Source organism: Rhinichthys klamathensis, unplaced genomic scaffold, assembly GCF_029890125.1.
Source record: "Rhinichthys klamathensis goyatoka isolate OS25496 unplaced genomic scaffold, OSU_Roscu_1.1 h1tg000201l_1, whole genome shotgun sequence".
Taxonomy (NCBI): domain Eukaryota; kingdom Metazoa; phylum Chordata; class Actinopteri; order Cypriniformes; family Leuciscidae; genus Rhinichthys; species Rhinichthys klamathensis.
In genome coordinates, this window is record NW_026606727.1 from 970,734 (window position 1) to 989,318 (window position 18,585).

An 18,585-nucleotide genomic window follows, 5' to 3' on the forward strand; every position below is an offset into this window, starting at 1 on the left:
TTGCCATCCGTAATATTTACCAATCAAAACACACAGGACAAGCTAACCAATCACAGCACATTTCGTATTTCAGAAGGAGGGACTTCATCACTTAGAGCCAGTATGGGGTCGTGCAGAACAAAAGTGGGCTTTTCTAAATGTGTGGGTGTTTTCAAACTGGTGGGTGTTTATAAATCATGCAATGAAAATGATGCCCTTCACCTGACCCCACCTCTAAACCCTCCCCTCACTGTGACGTGGGTAAATCAGGTAACGCGGTCGAAAACACCCCTCTGTTTATGGCCTCGCCCACTGATCTAGTAACTTCTATTACTGTCCTGCAGAGATGTATACTTGCAGACTGGGGAGTGAGGTGCTGTAATAATGCATATTTGGATAAAGCATGAAAACATAGTACACCCCAAAAACAAAATCAAGGCTTCGTTAAAGTACCCCTTTAACATCCATGGAACTTTTCCATTGCACAAGATGGATTATTGGATTGACGATGGACACTAGATTATTAAAATAGTCTTCGCACGAAGAAAAAAATTGTCTTTATGGGGATTTTCTTTAACACAAAGCATCTTGTGATTTTAAATTGTCTTTAAGGGGTGCCTGATTGGATTGAATTGAATTGAATATTATGAAAATATAAAAGATTTGATAAAAGATTTTGCCTCTATATTATAAGTTATGCATTTTGTCACATTCTGTGGGCAGTAGTGTTTGAAATCTGTCTGAAGGTTCTTTTAAAACCGGACCCCTAACTACTGTGAGAGACATCATGACAGACACGATACACTAACTCTCCTGAATCAAGTACTAATGCATGCCCAAATCTCACCTCTTGGAAGGGCTGTCTCCATAGTGATAAGTGCTCTTAAGTGTGCACTGGGCCTTCATTCAGCTTTTCTAATTTAAGAGTCTCTCACTTTGTCTCCACTACATTTTTGTCTCTATGACAACATGACTCAAACCATATCTTTTTAATTTAGCTTTGCAACACTGGCAAGCATCTGAGTTTCAAAGGGCGGCGTTTGTTTACCAAGTTGGAAAAGAAAACCCATTGTGACTATCAACTGAAACGTACATTGGTATAAACATCTCAGTTGTTTTAACTGGCCTCTCGGGGATCATTCATAATTTATAGGTCCTTAATTACCGCCCTGAGATGAATGTGGTTAGAGTGAGTATGAGATTCTGTTGCCTGATTCTTAGCTAAGAAACGCTGTGTTACATGCTTCTAGACCCACAGGTTTACTTCTATGTCCAATTTAAGGTCACACATTTACTTAAAAGGTTGGAAGAAAAAACATTCATTCATTTACTCTCATGTCTTTCCAAACCTGTATGCATTTTTCTTCTTCTGTGGAATGTCTAAAACTGTGAAATATTATTACAATGTAAAATAACTGTTTTCAATTTCAATTCTAGTGTAAAATGTCATTTATTTCTGTGATGGCAAAGCTGAATTTTCAGCATCATTACTCTCAACCATGATCCTTCAGAAATCATTCTAATGCTGATTTGCTGCTCAAGAAACATTTCTTATTATCATCAATGTTGACAACAGTTTTTTTGGAAACCTTAAAAAAAAATTCTGGATTTTTTGGATGAATCGAAATTATATTTTCAAAATAGATATAGACTTTTTGTAATAATTTAGACGTTTTTACTGTCACTTTTGATACATTTAATCCATCCTTGCTGAATAAAATGACTAATTCCTTTTAAAAATCTACTGAAATATAAATATCGTTATACAGCTGTAGGGCGCGTTCACACTGTGGTTTACGGTAACTATTCAGCAGTGGGCGGGGTTAAGTGGCAGTGGGCGTGATGAAGTGTGGGCGGCTCTTCATCAGCACCGGCGTTCACACAGCGCTCCGAGAGGAAGCCTACAGCGGACGCAACACGCCGAACAGGTAAACCACTATATTTCATTATTTACATAAAGCCATAATATCGAGTTAAAACGGTCAGCATGATTTGCATGTCTATACCTGCATATTCTCTGAAGTTCTCTGACACGCTGCTGTTTAAATTCCTCTAATCCGTGCTTTTGAAGATGTTAGATCAATGCTTGAGAAAGGACGCATTGTTCCATTCACTGCAATGTTGCGGATACTGTGCTTCAGATTGATGGAATAACACTCTTTATTTCCATTAGATACATACAATGCTTAACTTTTGAGAATGTCTGCGAACTTTGATTTGATTCTCAAACGAGTGCTTAAATTCCTCATTTGTATCTGTTTAAAAACGCTTCTTTGTGCTGAAATCCAATGATTTTAATTTTATAGTCATAGTGATCTGATTTGTCTTTAAGGTTGTGTATTATTTATACAACTAATCTGATCTACATGTGAAAAGGAGGAGACCTGGTCCATGACATGATTTGGTTTTGTCGCAGAGGAGATTTTGCAGTCCAGCAGAGATGGTGCTGAAACCACAGCTACCCAGTATTAAGCACCTCTGAGTTATTCTGCACCTCTTATTTTTTATCAGTACGGATTTGTATATGTCCCTGGCCTGCTGAAATGTAGATATATGGTAGATGGTTATGGTTACATTTGATCAGTATCTTTAAACACCCTGATGAAAGGTTATGCTGAAAAGATCAGAATGAGTTCATGTCTCGCAAACCATCGCCTTGAGGCTATATAAAAGACTCCATCAGTGATGATGATGCTGTTTCTGATAAGACATGGTGCATTCCTGCATTGGCAGTCTGCCGGCTCACGCTTATTCATGAAAAGAGAGCTGTGAGGTTTAATGCAGCGCCCTGCACTGGATGACTGATATATCTGCGCAGTCTCTATATGTCCCTACATGTATGTGCCATTTATTTTTTAACGTCCATTGGCATGCAAGTGTTAGAACCAGGCAGAGTCCGCACCACGGCTCATGAGCTATGACCATCTGTTAGCAGACTGCCCTCTTCATCAAATACAACAGATGTTTAAAAGAAGACAAAAGTTGGACTCCTGCATTCACACATGCGTATCCTGGGGACTTTCCATTGACTCCTGTTGCCTTTATATTGAGCTAATGATGGTTTCTATACATACCCTTAAACATAAGCTTCACATACACATTTTTATGATTAAGATAGTTAGTATGTTTATTAAGTCTTTTCATTCTAGGGACACTGGTTGGTTCCCACGATATAGGGAAAAAAACAAGACCCACACACACAATTTGTTTTAACTGAATTTAAACTATTTGAAAAGAGTGCAGTTCTTAGCTATAGATTTTAATGGTGATTTCCACCCAACGATATGTGTACACAGTTCACCCAAAAAATGTAATCTTTTTCATCACATGCTTAACATGTGTCGTTCTAAACCTCTATGACTTTCTTTCTTTTCTGGTGCACAAACATTTTGAAATATATCATTTTATTATTTTATAAAATGACAAATTTACCAAACAACATTTGGCTATATAGTTTGGAACATTTATTCAAAATAACTTTGTTCTGAAAAGAAAGTCATCAGGGTAAGTAAAATATTTAGATAATTAATTACCTAATTTTTGAGTGAACTGCTTATATATTAGGTATATATTAAGTACATATTACATATATATGTATTTGAAATACATTTACTTTGTGCCAAGTATACTACAAATACATTTACATACAGTATTCTGGTCATATCCGTAAATAGAGAACAGTTGCTTCGGCTACTTTGACGCATGTGGGAGTGGCTTGAAAGGTTGACACCTGTTTTAAAACAAACGCAGAACAGAGAAGAGTCTGCTGGAAAAAAGATAATGTGACAAAGCTTGTAATAAAACGGGAATCAAGATTGGCTTGGCTATTAGGAGACGGCGAGAACTGAGGAATTTGAAATGTTCTAAAAGCATTGGGGAGATGTCATTTTATTACTTAACAGGTGAGTAAGGTATTTTATTGAACAGATAAATTGGCATATGTAGCTCTCTGACAGAGTTCATTGTAAAAATATTATCTATTGTGTGATTTGTGTCTTTCGTTTTGATTGTAGAGCTGTGCTGGAATTTATTTTCAAGGAAGTACCGTCTATTAATGGGTATAACTATACAGTAATGTCTTCAGCTACTTGGCTTAAGATCCTTTCCATCTAAACTGGTTATATCTCTTAAGCCTTGTAGTGAATGTTTTATGATCATCAGTAGGATAACCATATTCATCAGCACAGTCATGCAGAGCTGAAACACAACCAAAACAATGTTCTTCTTCAAAATGCATGCAGTTTTGTTTTTTAACTGCTAGATGGCCAAAAGTTTCATAGTGTATCTATAAAAAAAGTTTTATTAACCTCATTATTTTTCTATTTTCTTTAAAAGGAATTTCTGTGGATGACACATGCAGTAGAATATACAGTATGTGCTACTTAGTGAGTGATTTTTCACACTGGACAAAAAGACAAAGGTACAAGACTGTGTACTTATTGGCTTTAATGAGGGAAAGAACTACAATCCCATGAAGCTTTGCGATTGACAATCAAAATAAAAACTATTGATTTAAAGATGTTTATGTAGAGAAACAATACATTTTAGGTTCATTGCAAAATACATACAATTATTCAAGTAGTTTGATAGTGCAGGAAGACTGACTTGATTATGTCATTCGCAGTGCTTCATTGGAGTGGGCGGCGCTAAAGAGTTCTTTTGGAGCAATTTGCTTGTTTCGATTATCTGATTTGTGGAGATTTCTTTGTAGAAGCGTGTCGTTTTTCTCCTGGAATTCTGCTGTTGAACATGATTATTAAAAAAAAAAAAGTAGCTTCAACAAAAGCATATACCATCGATTAGCAGGTTTCAGGAGTTTTTGCTTTATTAAACCTGCAGGAAAATTAATAATTAAGTGTGATTATCCTCAGGATTTTTCTAGCTCCTTTTAAAGCCATTTGTTTGGATGAGAATGTACACAGGACTGTATGTGCTACTTAGTGAGTCATTTTTCACCCAACCTATTGATTTGTTTTATTGATTATATTAAAGGTAATGCTAAATTATATCCATGCGAGTTAAAGGAACACGTTTTTTAGTTTTGTGTAGATGAAGTCGTCCTTGAGGCTGTACTGTTGGGGTTATGGAGGTACGTTGTGCATACAAAACGAGTCATGTACCATGCGAACAAAGGGATCCCAATTACATTATTACAACCTCTGTGCAAACAATTGCTTCGCCTACTTCAGTGAGTGTTATGATTATATTAACATTTTAAAGAGAATGGTCTATGTCCTTGTCTTGCCGTTTTCTGCTTATCCAGACTCGAAGAGAACCTTTGTATGACAGCTTGTCATAGTGGAGTGGTGGTTGTGCACTGGTTTTAGGCTACCTGTGTTGAACAACACAAAAGGATGTTTGTGTATTGGAGCACTACTCTGCTTTCAAACCGTTTTTGTCAGTGAAATATGTGAAAAGCACTAGCTGTGTTATTCAGAAGAGAGACTGATATACTCGGTCTGTGCATAGGATGTTGTGGCCATTGATTTCCTTTGGCTGCAAACGCTCTGAAGACGCACAGGCATACGTAACGTATCTCTAATGAAATGGTAGGGAGGAGAGGCATTAATCCCAGCCACCTTTTCATCACCTCATGCTCGCTGGATCAATGAGGCTGTAGGGTCTAAAACAATCCCTGAGTCAGGCGGACATGTATTGCTCAAGTCCTGAGTGCGTTTCGAAGCTACTGTTGAACACGGAGGAATCTGTTCTACTGTAGGTATGCCATGGTGATAATAGATTTTATGTCGGGAAACAACTCCTATATCAACCGGCTTAGAAATAAACTGTGTACCAATTCAGAGGCTGCATCCTTCGAAGGACTTGGCCTTCAAAGGCTACTATGGTTGGGCCTAGCGTTGTAAAATGGGACGCACTAGCCTATAAAGGATTGTTCTTGTCGCCTAGCAACTGTGACAGCTGCTGTTGACGAGTGGCAGTAACATTTGTTTTAGACTTTTTTGAAAGTTATATTCAACTGTCTGAAAACAAAACAGGATTCACCTAATAGGTCTAAATATGTTCACCATGGTCCATTTATGTACATAATAAAGAGTATTAACTGTAATCGCATTTTAGTAAGATGTCAACATTTGAACTGCTTTAAAGGTTTTTTTTTTTTTATAATTACATTTATATTATTAGATAGCTATAGAATAGCCTTAAAGTCTGTGAACCGGGAGTTGCAACCGACTCTACAGTATACTTCAGTATTGTCTGACGGTTGGAGTGTAGTGGTTAAGTATCTTCTTTCCAAGATGTCAAAGCTTTTTTTTCTCCTTTGGATTAACTTGCACATATTAATTGTTTACCACAAGACTAGTAATGTTTGCTAACAAAGTAAATTTATATTTTCATGCGGACTAAAGAGTTTGTGACCCATGATAAATTACCTTAATTAATGCATTGAAAGTTAGATGTTCTTTAACACCTCCATCGTTTGTATCACGTTGGTTCAACAAAATAGGACCATTGTTAATGACGTCACGTGCAGAAATTAACAAAAAATATTTTTTGTTTGCAATTCACGTCAGATTATTCTAGTTCATTCAAAAGAAACAACTGAAAACCATAATTTTTTATAACGTTTACATGCAGTCAATGTGTAATTGGCGTATTCCTGTATAGCCACTACTTGTTACGTTGTGGTATTGGCTTTGCACTGACAGCAGAATCCGGCATGTGGTTTTTACCTTGCATTAGCACGGCTTGAATTTACTGAAATCATGGGGACTGAAGGTAATTTGCCTTAATTGGTTGCTGTAAATAAGATTAAAATCAAGGCTCTTCCTACTATACTGTTTGAACTGAAGTAAGGGAAATGTATTCAGTGTTCTTTGCCATTTGGTATAGGACATGGCTTTCCCAGGTTTAACAAAGGTATTGTGTCTTTGACAGGTTTGACCTTTGGTACCACCAGATTAATTTACAGGTACAGTCAGTGTGTGAGAGCAGGAAGTTTATTTGGACTGTGTACATGTGTTCAGAGTGTATGTGCTTTCACTGGGGAACTGTTCTGGAAAGTGAGCTGCAGTGCTGTGGACCCCAAAACAATGATCTCACTGTTCACCCTGTGGGCTCCCGAAAAGCAGGTCGCCTCTACACCCAATTACCGCAAGCATCTAACACTGGATGATGCGCATTCCACAAATGCAGAATGAGTGTTACATCAGCCGACATGTTGGGCATTTTTTCATAAGGAAATGAATCGCCCAGGAATAGATCTCGAATTGTTTGATATTTATTTGTATTAATCCCACTCAGTTATACATGCATGTTCAGCTAATAATAATAATAATAATAATATGTATTATTAAAATTGCTTGACTAATAAAAAATATATTTAGTATTTAAATGTATTGAAATAGTTTATCTTAATTTCTTTCATTTGTGAATTATTATCTGAATAGAATATATTATTTAGATTAATAAAACATAATTTACAGTAATATATTATTATTATTTTAACAACAATTCAACACACCAGCTCAAATTGCTTGACTAATAGAACATATTTAATTAACAGTTATTTTTAAATGCATTGAAATTATATATATTATATTTATTTCTTTAATTCATAAATTATTATCTGAGTAGAATATATTATTTATATTAATAAAGCATAATTTATAAAAAATAGTGTTGATATTTGCATGAATAATAATTCTTCTGCTTTTTATTGTTGTTATTGATGTGTTACGTTCCACGTGTGTTTGTGTATTTTTCTTTTTTTCTTTTATTATTATTGTTGTATATTGTTGTCATTGTATAACCTTGTGTGCTGGATGGAAACATGTCTCCTTTGCTGGGAGTGTCTCAAGTTAGATGTTTGTCATTACGGATTGCCCTAAGCTGTCTAGTGGTCTAATCTGTCTGCCACTGTTTGACTCTGAGCTGCCCATGGGCTCTTCTTGCTCCATAACCCTCCCCCACTAGGCTTGGGGCAGAACAAAGGACCGGCGTCTTCCTCTACCTTGAACCTGCTGATGTGGAGGAGGCCTGTTATCAGCAGGAGAACCATCACCCCATCTGATCCATACCCCTATCATTTCCCCAGGGCTAAAGGGCAGCGTTAACAAATAATGGTCTTTCACGTCCAGTTTATAATCATTTTGCAGTATTTGTCTGACCTCTGAAGGAGAACATGCATTTCTTTGCAGCGTAGGATAGTTTCAGTTTGGGCATGATAAATGTGTTATAGTAATAAAGGCAGATGTTCTCTGTAAGCTCATCTGCCTGAAAGATAAATGTGTGTCTGGGAGTGGGTTTTTTTGTGTGTGTGTGCACGTTTCACACGGTTCAACGATGTATTGAGTTGGGCAACTGTAGTGAGTGAATGGGAGCTTGGCTGGTGTGACAGTGAACATGAATGTGTTTTAAAGTGCACGATTTACAATTTTTTATAAATATGAAAATAGAATGATAGGCAGTGTTCATGGATTAAAGTTCAGGTTCAAGATTTTCAATACACTCACAGGGACATCTAAAGCATCTAACATTCTGTTAAAGGGGTCATATAATGGTACATGCACTTTTACAAGTTGATTGTACTGAAATGTGTGTTGGCAGTGTCTGTACACAGCCATCATATAATGATAAAAATCCATCCAGTGGTTTTGTTTTAATCTCCTTATATGTTTTCCCCTGCCTCAAATCGAGCCGTTCGAGCCTGTGACGTCACAAGCTCGCACGCCCCTCCCACGATTGTTGATTGACAGAAGGGTTTCAACACAGACCTGCCCTCGCTCGTGAGCTAGCTGTCAATCATAGTCCGCGCGGACCGGCGCGGTCATTGTTGATATGCTGGAGCACTGTCTATGAGCAGAATGGCGTCTAAAGGATTGTGGTGTTCTGTTCTTGGGTGTAATAACGAACACAGCAGTCATTTTAATGTTCCTAAATCCGAACCGCTGAAGACGCAGTGGCTGAGTTTGTTTTCGAAGGGAATATTCCCCACGAGCAACGTCAATGCTCTCATGTTTGCGCGAATCATTTCACACACCAGACTGCTTTATAAACGAGGAGGTATAAAGCTGGTTTTGCTAAGAAGCTGCTCCTGAAAGGATTGGTACCATCTATTCGTGTTCCTGCTGAACCTCTAGAACAACTGAAGTGAGTGTAACGTTTTATTAAACTTTATATTAATATTTATATTAATCCTTGTAAATCGTTAGCTGCACGCTTCACAATGAATGCGTCTAAGGTTTACACTCAGGGTACATTACGGCATGTTTTCTATGTATGACGTTCTCAATATAATGCATAATCCCACGTTTATACTGAACAACGCGTTATGGTTATTGTGTTATTGTGTTACAAACGGTGTACGCATAGAACAGAGGGGCGGAGTCAGCAAAGCTCATGATCATTTAAAGTCATATGCACTGAAACGGCGTGCTGAAAACAGAGCTGTTTTTTACCAGGTAAAATAAGTGTTTTCTTACAATACTAATGAGAATTTTTAATTAAAGTATATTACAAACTTTTAATTTAGACCCTAAAGAATCATATTAGCTTGTACAAAAATGGCATTATATGACCCCTTTAACATTCATTCATTTTTCTTTCTTTTGCAAAAGGGGAATTTTTGAAAAATATCCTGGCCACATTTAAAAAAAAATATAATGTAAGTGAATATGACTTACATTACCACCCCCCCCCCCCCCCCCCCAAAGCACCATAAGACCATAACAATGGTAAATAGAATGGTTTATATACAATAGCTTTCATTCATTATTCACCTATAATCGTCATCTCCAGTTAATCACCGATAATCTTCCAACTCAAGAATCAAATCAATACGATTAAAAAATGACTCATTCAGTTCTTGTGAACGTCTCAGGTTACGACTGTAACCTTTGTTCCCTGAGAACAGGGAACGAGACAATACGTCATTCGACGCTATGGGGAACGCCTCAGGCGTGACAGGTGTCTGAAATCACTATCAAATCACGTCAATCACATTGACCGGCGACAGCCCGTGAATCATTAGCGTGAATGATTAACGTGCGACCTGGAAGTATATAAGGGCGCCTTGCAAACATGACAAATCACCTTATCGTCTGAAGGGACTGTACGGCAGGCGGGCCCCGAGGCATGGCAGGGAGACGTATTGTCTCGTTCCCTGTTCTCAGGGAACAAAGGTTACAGTCATACGTCATTCGACGCTATGGGGAACGAAATACCCACTCCGCCATGCTGAGGGAGTGCATGCCCAAAGGCAGTGACAACTGTCAGAACCAGCAATTTCCAATGAAACGCTAGAACCACTCACCGTCAGGTCACACTGGGCTGTCAGCGACAGCATTCCCTACGGTCATAGCCCAAGCTATAAGCCTAGCAGGAAACCTCCATAAACATGGTTAAATGAAAAGGCCTACCTGGGCCTGCTCAAAGGCCTAGGACCACAACTTCAATTAGAAGGGGTCCCTTCTAGGGAATGTGGCTAGGGAACCCGAAGGAACCCCAGCCAGTCACTATTCAGGGGAACGTACTCACCCCGAAGTGCCACCAGGACGGCCTGACCTGGCGTCAGAGCATAGACACTTAGTCTGGCCACTTCCTGTCTGTTTGAAAACAGAGCCTCTGGACACTTGCCTTAGGTAAGGCATCCAACCCGAGGGACTGCGAAGCTGGCAGTGAACCACTCGGCCCGGATCTCAGAGACGGGATATCCCGGAGAGTATGACTCAGCATAGTGCTTTCCAACCCTTGCTAACGAGGGGAGTTCCTCTACTCGATCCACGGATCAACCCAGTGTCTGTGTTTCAAAACACTGAGGAGGCCTGTGAAGGCCTAAAGGACTGATCTAACTGGGAGGCCTCACGAGAGGCCTACGACCGTCTGACCAGACTCAGGAGTCCGCGTGCTCACCGTGACCCTCAATGAGGGGAGCATATGGTCCCCCTGGTAGGCAAAACCAGGCTGTAGACAGGAAAGAGGTTCCGAGAGGGAACCAGTAGCAGAGAATGAACACTTTAGTCGAGCCAGGGCGCAAGCTCGCCTTCAGCAGCTGCCTAATAAGGCCAGCTGAAATGATAGCAAGAGGCCACTAGCTTCCTAAACCCAGCACCGCTAGGGAACCACTCATAAGGAGGCCTGGTGAGGCCTACTACCTGATAGCAACAGAATGTGGTCACCCACAGGGAGGCCTAGAGAGGCCTACTACCCGATAACGATAGTACGTGGGGAACTCACCCTCAGGGAGGCCTGGTGAGGCCTACTACCTGACAGCCATAATATCTGGGAGCTTTTTCTGCTACCCGATAGAAATTCAGGCTAGCTGTCCAGTTGTCTGTCCTTGGGCTTGTCTCCAGGGAGGCCTGGTGAGGCCTACTACCTGATAACCATCTTAAATGGGAATTCACCTTCAGGGAGGCCTGAGTGGCCTACTACCTGATAGCAACTGGTAGCTGAGTTCGGGTGACAGTTCCAAGGCGGCCTGCTAAGGCCAACCAGCTGGGGACTCGCCTATCAGGGAGGCCTGGTTGGGCCTACTAGCTGATAGCAAGTCAATTCTGCTACAAAGGAACACTGTTGGGAACCATACCACACCAACGTAACTATTGGGCCCACCCACAGGCGGCCTAGTACGGCTAGCTACCTGTAGCGGCTATAAAGTATGTCCCACAATGTTGGGACTCACCTCCGAGGAGGCCTGTTTAAGGCCTACTACCCACCGGTGAGCCAACTGCCCGAACCACCAAGGCCAACCATTTCTCTCGAGAAGTGGCCTACAGCGCCCTATTGGGAGCTGCCCATACAAGTACATACATACATACAAGTACATACTCAGCAAGAGAGCTTAGCACCCTAAAAAACAAGGGGAGTACAACATACGCCACTCTGCCTCAACGGAGGCCCCGGTTAGTCAGGGGCCTACCATATATGCATGGGCGTCAGCTCAGGGCAATGCTCTGGCTACAGGGGAGCGTACTTCGACCAAAGAAGAAGAAGTGAAGGCTTACTTCATACTCGACCCGAGCCATAGTGGTGCGAGGTAGGATAAACAGAACTGGGAGTGAAGTACTCAGACCTACCCTGAATCACAGGGGAATACTCACACCTCACCCTGAGGTTACCAGGGGGTGGGCCTGCCAGCGGCTCTAGGGGTGACAGAAATGTATCTGTGCCCAACCTAGGGGAGTGGGGCTGAATGAAAGCCAACCACCTACAACCCAGCGCTCGAGCAGTAGCTCAGCGAGTTAAGTGAAGCCCATACTGGCGGCCTAAATCCGTAGGCCAGTTCTGCACGGCAGGGTCGGGCAGGAAACAGTCTTCTTCGTGAAGCGAAAGACGGCCTAACCCTGCTCAAAAGGACTTATATACCACGGAGGCCTAACTGAGGCCTACCATGTCCTTATAAACCATCCTCTGCACCACGCTGCATTACTCTAGTCACCCCAGAATGCAGAGAAGGGGGCGGGCCTTGGCCTAACGACTCCCATGGGAGGAGGCTGATTATACAGGGATGCCAAAAACCTACATTCACAAAGTGAAGGGTCAGAGGAAGAAAAGCTAATTTTAGCAGAACACCTCTAATATCCCTGGCACAGCCTAGGCCAGCCACAAAGGCGGCCCTGGTGAGGGCCAACCTGTAAGCATAGATCTATCTGAGGGCTCAGAGGAGCCACAGCCTACTAAAGAATATAGTCTGTATTATTCCATACAAAAGGGCTGCAGAACGCTCAACCTAAAGAAAACTCAACAGAGCTCAAGGGGCGAAATACTCAGAAAAGTCAAAACGGTCCCATGGGCCGGACATAAGATCTATCTGAAGCTCTAGCGTCAGTCAACACTCTAAGTAAAACATTCTATCAGAGAGAGACCAACTACTCTACCCTGAGGTGGCTAACAGCCCAAAGGCTAACATAGTTATCGTTCAGGCCACCTAACGGGGAACTTCAGGGCCCTAATAATCCAATAAAGTTACCTTACCTTTATTACCTTGACATGACCCCATAACTCTTTATACAGGGAACGAGGTCTGTAAAGAGAAATATGTTATTTTTTGTCACAAAAAATATACTCCTTGAAAAGACCAGCAGCTCACCTGCGGTGTGCAAAGTGAAGACTCGCCAGAAGTTCTATACGAACCTGGGAACCGCCACTTTACATGCCTGAAAGGGGCGTTTCCACCAACCAGGCCCGGGTGGGCCATCAGAACATAGTTCTCATCATAGGCCCATCCCCAGGCCTGATGTAATGAACGCCTGGGGGTCAGAAGAGAGAGGGCAGAAGTCGTGACCCTCCGGGGAGGTTATCCATTACCGACGCCGTGAGCGTTTGTTCTGGATAACCTCCCTCAAATCTCTTCTGTGGCGGGAGTCACGCCTCCTCTGCGACCTGCTCCTTGAGGGAGGGGGCGCACGAGAGGCGACACTGGCTCGCTGGCCCTGCCTACGGTCCTCAGACTGTGAAGGGCCAGGCTCTCCCGCCTGCCTGGGTGCGGACGCGGATCTCAGCGGTATACATGTTTTAAATGCTGCTGAGCGCGCCTTCGCCTCCCTGAACTTCCCCACCACCGCTTCTACAGAGGTGCCAAAGAGTTCGGAAGGCGAAACTGGTGAATCGAGGAGAAAGGTTTTTTCTTTCTCCCCGATGCCAGCTAGATTTAGCCACAGATGCCTCTCCGTGGCCACCATCGCCGCCATCGACCGACCGATCGCGGCAGCGGTTTGCTTGGTAGCCCGGAGAGCCAGATCTGTGGTGCGGCGCAGCTCAGCCACCGCCTCAGGGGACAACCCTGCCCCCTGGTCGAGATCCCTCAGCAGGTCGGCCTGGTACGCCTGTAACACCGCCATGGTATGAAGTGCAGCACCGGCCTGACCTGCTGCCGTGTGTGCTCTGCCATTCAAACGAGCCGTTGTTTTCAGCGGTTTGGATGGCAGGGTTGAAGCTTTTAGTGTCGCTGCCCGCCCAGACACGAGATAGTTCGCGAACGTCTCGTCAATGGGCGGCATTGACACGTACCCATGCTCTCCGATCCCCTCAACATCAGCGAAACTGGCCCGCTGATGTTGGTGAATACGGGCAGAGTATGGGTTCTTCCATGCCTTCTCGATCTCCATGTGTAGATCAGGAAGGAATGGAAGGCTCACCCGAGCTGGTGGTGTATGGCCGGGGAGAAACCGATCATCGAGCCTTCCGCGAGCGGCCCCTCCTCTAGCGCGCTGCCAAGGCAACTGCAGCCTGTCAGCAGCACGCTCCATAACATCCACTAGCTCAGCATACATGGGGCAGGGTGGCTGAGGAGGTTCAAGATCTTCCTGATCATAAACCTCCCCAACCATCTCCTGCGCGTCCGGAAGAGCCGCAACTGCAGGTACAGTCGGTGAGTAATCTTCCCCATCATCGACCTGCAGTTCGCTCTCGTCAGCCGTCGAATCATCTGAGAGGTTTACAGCCCTCTCAAGGCGATCGACGAGCTCCATCTGAGAACCCCATGATGAAAGTCGCCGCTCTGCCTCAGCACGAGCGGGACCTGCACCACGAGGAACAGATGCTGAGCCCCCTTCACTCGAGAAGAGGGCCAGACGAGAGCGGAGCATTTTAAGAGAAAAATGCTCGCAGTTCGCACAGAAGGTTCCCTCGAGAACCTCCCGTGCGTGCTCTTCTCCCAAACAAAAAACGCACAGCTCGTGTGTGTCAGCCGGTGTCAGAAACCTCGGACACGGGTCGGCACACTTACGAAAACAATCTGCTTTTGCTGTGCGTTTCATCTTACCTTTTTGCTCGTAATTTGAGTAGCGTTTCATACAAAACAGTCCCTGAAGACGATGAGATGATTTGTCATGTTTGCAAGGCGCCCTTATATACTTCCAGGTCGCACGTTAATCATTCACGCTAATGATTCATGGGCTGTCGCCGGTCAATGTGATTGACGTGATTTGATAGTGATTTCAGACACCTGTCACGCCTGAGGCGTTCCCCATAGCGTCGAATGACGTATTGTTGAGTTCCCTTCGAAAGGGAACTGGATTAACTGATTCATTAAAACATTTTGATTCAAAATTTGTTCATATTACTTCTTTCATGAACATCAATCTATTTGATGTCTTTAGGAGTTTTGAATATGGCACTTTAATCATATGGACCACTTTATACTTTTATGCTACTTGTTATTTTGGAGTTTGACAGCCCAAGTCCCTATCCACTTTCATTATATTTTAAATTCTGTTCTAAATATTTACCTAAAATTATTTGTGTGTGTGTTCCAAATAAGAATATAATGAGTTTGAGGCAGGATTGTAGTACAGTAATTAAACATTTTACCTTTGCTCCTGGTTAAAATATCCCCTAAATATTACATGATTAACTAAATGTATTTTTTCCAGGTACTCTCTGATATGGACTTACTGTAAAGCTTCTTTAAAACCCTATGATTGTTAGCCAGAGGAGAACTGGCCCCTGACTAGCCTGGGTTCTCCCAAGGTTTTTTTCTCCATCCAATCTGATGGAGTTTTGGTTCCTTGCCACTGTCGCCTTGCTTTTGGCTTGCTTAGTTGGGGATATTTAATATTCAACAATATTATTGAACTGTGTTGTACTACTTTCATGTTATCACTGTGAAGCTGCTTTGATGCAATCTGTATTGTGAAAAGCGCTATATAAATAAATGTGACTTGACTTGACTTGACTTAAAATTTGGTTAGTCTTTTTTCTTATATCTTTAGGCTATTTGCTATTACATCTCATAAAATACACTGTGGCACTTTTCACAGTTTCCTTTGAACATATTACATACTTTTAACACCATTTACTGACTAACAGACCTCTTCATACTGTTGGATGTGTGGCTGGACTGTCACTACAGGTGAAAGATGAGAGTTAGGTGAGTCAGATACTCATATTGGTTTCTGAAATTTCAGTGAGCTGACCCGTGGGTTGTTCTTTGTGATGGTGTTGTTTATTGACTTTGCTATAGGCTGTGGAGTGGCAGAATGAGGCTCTTTGAAGAGATGGCGCTCTGGATGTTTCTGTCTGTTACGTACAGGCAGCATGGAACAGTTATGGCACAGATTTACGTAACTGTCGAGGTGATGTACAGCTAATCCATGAACAGACACTCCCCTCCCTGCGTAACTGTGGCCTCAATGATCCCTTTCACTGCCAAAGCCTTACGTGTGTGTGTGTGTGTCCCAGAACCGGATCTGCTCCAGCAAACACTTTTCTAAAGGATTCAGGAGTCACCTTCGGAATAAATTAAATAACAAGAAAAGTGACTTGGGTGGTTGACATTTAAGCAAGGAAAATTCATCTTAACAAACAAAGAGTTGAAAATGATTTCACAAATGATCACATTTTTCTATTCGTATATCCTTGAAAATATCATATTACCGGTATGTGACATTTTATAACACTGTAAAATTACATATTTTTAATGGAAACATATAAAATTCTTTATCCCATGACAGAAGTCTTATTGAATATTAGTATTAATTTAACATTTTTAAAGTTTTTTTATTTTATTTACTTATTTGATTTGCATTTATTTCTCGATAATTATTTTTATTTATTATTTTATTGTATTATTAATTAATTTTTTTATTTAATTTTGGCAAGCCAAAGTATTTCCTACTTTAAAATTGCCAATAAGATTTTCAAATAATTTTGTCATACAGTATACTGTAAAAACAGTAATACTGTAAAATATAATTACAATTTAAAATACAGTTTTCTATTTCAATCCATTTTAAAATGTAATTTATTCCTGTGATGGCAAAGCTGAATGTTCAGCATCATTATCTTCAGTGTCACACGATCCTTCAGAAATCATTCTTTTGGTGCTGAAGAAGCATTCCCTATTAATATCAATGTAGAAAACAGTTGCGCTGCTTAATATTTTGTGGAAACCATTGTTTGATGAATAGAAAGTTCAAAAGAACAGCATTAATTTGAAATTTGTTATAATATAAAGGCCTTTACTGTCACATTTGATCAATTAAATGCATCCTTGCCGAATAGAAGTATTCATTTCTTCTAAATGTTAAGAAAATGTTAAGACCATATTCCTCCCCCTTCTTCGAACTCATTCTTGCAGTTGATGCTGGTGTTTCATGGAGCAGTATGTGCTAGCGGAGGAGCAGGGTGAGGCAGAAGCTAAGCCTGTCAGAGTCTGGACTCCAGACAGCTTTATCTGGCTGCTGTAGCTCAGCCTCAAATGGAAGGAGCTTACATGCAAGGCCTCCAACAGAGCAGTCACTCCAGTCGATTTTTAAAATAAGTAATAATTTTATTTGGCAAGGATGCATTAAATTAATCAAAAGTGACAATAAAGACATTTATAATGTTACAAAAGATTTCTTTAAAAATAAATGCTTTCCCTTCTATTTATCAATGAATCCTGGAAAAAATATGCATCTAACATGGATGGATCCTACCTGTCGCGATAATACAAAACTCTCCTGATATTAGAGTACAATTATAGTCTACAGAAGAATAAAATAAAGCATATTTTGGTACCTTTTTTGGAGCTTGGAAGGGTTCAGTTTGAGCAGATGTTTTATAACATCATCACTGTCCTCATCAGAGCTCATTTCCCAGTACATTCAGCATCTGGCTCATATTCGTGATCTCAAACATATTCTATGTTATTATAAACACTTCATTTATAAACATAAACATCTTCGAAATCAATATTTTGATCGCTGACAGATCCACCATCAAGTGACAGTGACACTAATATTTGATTGCGTACATTCTGCAGTAAATCGCAGAGCCATTTCAAGCTTTTCTGATGGTACTTCATTCTTTTGTTTTTTGCCTGCTGTAACTATGAGTGAAACGCCACTTCATCATTGTCTATTGTACTTCATTCAAAGGTGAATTGCACTTATTTAGTCATCAAATATTAAATTATTTTTGTGCAGAAAAAATATACTTACACTGTTACACACCTCGGGTCGTTAGCAACCCTATACAATTTTTACAGGCATTCTTTTATAATTGTATTTTTTCTTGTTATATTGTTTATAATACATTGATTGATTAATACTAAGAAGGTGGATGTCTAACTTTAAAAAATGAACGAGGAGGAGGGCAGTGAGTCACTAAAGGGTGAAGGGTTAAACTTAGATTGAAAACCAAAATACCAATTGAAATATATAATAATAACATACTTGGCTTAATGTTGGATGTCTCTGTGTGTGTGTGTGTGTGTGCATACTGAATGGATCCCAGTATTCTGTGAGCTCCTCTATTGGCATTGATAAGAGCTGATAAAGCTTGCTTTTGTACTTAATTTCACTAATCAGTCGGTCGATTGAAGATTCCTTCCTGTTTAACAATTTTCATTTTGTTTGTGCTTTAATGACCTTGTCCAGTTTTTTGTGTTTGTTAATTATCAGCATCCATTGTTGTGAGAACACACATTCTTTCCGTTCTGCTGGTCAGATCTTTTAGCGGTGCACTGAAATGCTCTCAATAGCTGTGAGGCATGAAAAGCACAAAACTTTAAATGGAATTTGAAGCAACATAAAACTTTTTCTTCTTTTAATGAAGCCCTTTAGCATATAAGCATTAGTGCCATTGGTTAATGGCGCAAACCTCTACTGGTCTAAATGTATGCGTCACCATGGCAACCACCACCATGGAAACAGTAGCCAT

The 18,585-nt window shown here is 41.0% G+C and overlaps 2 protein-coding genes across 16 annotated transcripts in view; both read left to right on the forward strand.

The window, feature by feature from the left end:
* The window catches only part of heg1 (heart development protein with EGF-like domains 1), a 53,073-nt gene extending 35,626 nt beyond the window's left edge, over positions 1–17,447 (forward strand). Inside the window, exon 15 of the mRNA XM_056263222.1 lies at positions 17,430–17,447. The gene's annotated coding sequence lies outside the window, so the exon portion shown is untranslated. The remainder of the gene's footprint in view (positions 1–17,429) is intronic.
* Positions 1,815–18,585, forward strand: part of map2 (microtubule-associated protein 2) — a 125,860-nt gene continuing 109,089 nt past the window's right edge. For all 15 annotated transcript variants that reach the window (XM_056263204.1, XM_056263207.1, XM_056263206.1 and 12 more), the window contains exon 1: positions 1,815–1,907. The gene's annotated coding sequence lies outside the window, so the exon portion shown is untranslated. The remainder of the gene's footprint in view (positions 1,908–18,585) is intronic.